This window comes from Carlito syrichta, unplaced genomic scaffold (genome assembly GCF_000164805.1).
Source record: "Carlito syrichta isolate Samal-C Ts95f unplaced genomic scaffold, Tarsius_syrichta-2.0.1 Scaffold307302, whole genome shotgun sequence".
NCBI classification, from domain to species: Eukaryota; Metazoa; Chordata; class Mammalia; order Primates; family Tarsiidae; genus Carlito; species Carlito syrichta.
In genome coordinates, this window is record NW_007251398.1 from 88,613 (window position 1) to 91,321 (window position 2,709).

The following is a 2,709-nucleotide window of genomic DNA, read 5'->3' on the forward strand; positions in this document are numbered from 1 at the left end:
GAGAGAGAGAGAGAGAGAGAGAGAGAGAGAGAGAGAGAGAGAGGAGGAGAGAGGGAGAGAGGGAGAGAGGGCTGGGCTAGAACCAGCATGCCTTCTCCTTTTCATGGGCATTTTAAGGAAAAATTAAAATTAAATACTTTGTGGGGGAAAAAAATGAAAGCCAAACCTGCTAGAATAATAAAGATCATTTATACTTTTTTTGTATTTAATTGTTAACTTTTTTAAAAAATGCAAGAAACAGTGTTGAATTCAGGTTCTCAATTATCAGTCTAGATGGAATTCTATCAAAGCTGGATAGTAACAAGGGCACCATCTCTTGCTATGTGATACACCTTTTAATTTTTACTTGATATACATTTTTATATTCTTGCTAAACTTTTTATATTTAAAAAGACCTTTCTTGGTTTTACTGCATTATAAGATTACTAACTATGCTCATATCTGCATATATGACTGTTCAGTTTAATGCTCTAATATCCCTACAGATTGAATATTATCCAGCAATAACTTGTCCAAATTCATAACCATTTCAATATTTTAAAATTATACTCTTTTATTATTTTTGTATTTTTCCATTTGAGTTGGTCTAGTCTTCTTTTGATTTCATTGCTTTCTTAAAATTGCTTGTAACTTTTCATTTAAATTTATTAGTTAAATATTCCTTTTTTCCTCCTGGCTTTGCTATTTTGAAAAAAAAAAAGTTTTAGTTTATTTTATATTGCATTTTTTCAGTGTGTACATAATATATGTATATAAATACTATGACAATTATATTATTTTATAATATTGATGCTTAATATTTAAGAACATCAATCTGTAGCTTGATATAGGCAATTTATAAAAAGCAATTTAGTCAGTATAGCGGGATTTTTTGTTGTAGTGGTGGCTTTTGTTTTTCCTGTTTAAATATTCACTGGCTACATTTTCTTTTGAATTTCGGATGCATTTGCAAAATCCCTTTATGCTCTCTTTATACTTACCTTGACTTGAGTGAACTCATACTCTTCCACTTTTATATCTTACTAGACAGGTCTTAGCTAACTATATATTTATGCTCTGGTTTATTTCTTCTAGGTCTTCATTTGCAATATTAACATTGCTACAATATGGCCAAGCTCAGTCTCTAGGCTCCTTTTTATTTGTTTGTTTGTTCCATCTAATTCATAGAAACTAAGGGCAGTGCTCATGAAACCTCAATGACTCTCTTATTTTCATTTATTTTTTTAAGTTTGTGATTAGTTATCATGTTTTATATGATTTTTTAAACCAGTTTAATTATTCCCAACTATTCTTTTTTAGGATTCTTCTTTTCTCATAATTCTTCAACTTCATGTGCCCTTGTCTTTCTGTGCTTTATAAACTAACTCTAGTTAGTCCAAACCAGTTAGTCAGGGATCACTGAATCTGAGCTTCCTTCTCTACACAGTTTCAATTGCTTCTGTCTTACAGTGATGATCTAAATCCAAGTTTTACTTCCTTTGTTCCTTAATAGTCCATATATCTGTAATTGCTACCGTAGCATTCCCTCATAAATTCTTCATTGAGTCTGTTCAAGCACCTTAGGCTTTATTTTGATAGTATTTTCTAAGCCTACCAGGTTGTCAATAACACGAAGAATTCTCAGATTTTATATCAGCCATATAAAGACTGGCATGACAGTTCTGAATTTAGACAAATAATATTTACAAGGAAAATAGTCTAGTGTCAACCAGAAAATCATGAGGTAGAAATAAATATGGCATTGATCAAATTATATCACTATCCTTTTCAAATCACTATTTCAGTTATGCTCTTAAAATCATTTATTAAAGGAAATTGTGACTTGTGCAAGGCAAATTCAAAGTTAATAATATATGGAATAAAGAACACTGTATACCTGATTCTCCATCTAGGTGACTATTCTCATGAATGGAGGCAGCAAAATAAACAATAAAGTAGAAAGTTCCTTGGTTGAGACCACAGGTGCCTAGGCCCTAATTTGATCATTTCTATGTTTGAGTAAGTCACTATGTTTGTGTCACATTTCTCTGCTGTACCTCAGTTATAATTAGGTCACTGAAATAAATAATTCTGCAGTTACTTTCTAGCCCTAAATTTCTGTTTTTCCATAAAAGGCCAGTACTGGATGGGGCTTCAGGGATCAACCTTGGTTACTGATTGAGTAAAAGGCTCAGAAAAGCCAATTTTATAAAGAACTAGTGTTCTGGAATAAGTATAAAATGAATCATCCTCTGTTGATAGGTATTTGGTGAGTCAAGAGCTATACAATCTTATCAGATAAATGTTTTCCTTCTGGAAAATTAATCTTTTGAATCAACTGGGCACTTACTACAGACTCCTATAGAATTTACTTAAATTGGTTTCTTATTTTATCTTTTATTTTAAAGATGAGAGGTACAATTTAGGATTAGGTACATAAGTGGTCATCATACGGATGATGTTTGGGCATCCCATTGATCCTCACTTCACCTGGTTTGAGAACAGGTACCCTTACTGATGTTATGTGCCTCCACTCTTTCCCTGGCAGTGTCCCACTACTGCCAATCCCCTTCTTGTATTATTATGATAAATGTTCATGATCCACTTATGAGTGAGAACATGTGATACTCATTTCTTTGTTGCTGTGATAGGTCATTGAGTATGATGGACTCTAAATCCATCCAAGTTGCTGCAAAGTCCATAATTTTGTCTTTATTTATGGCTGCATAA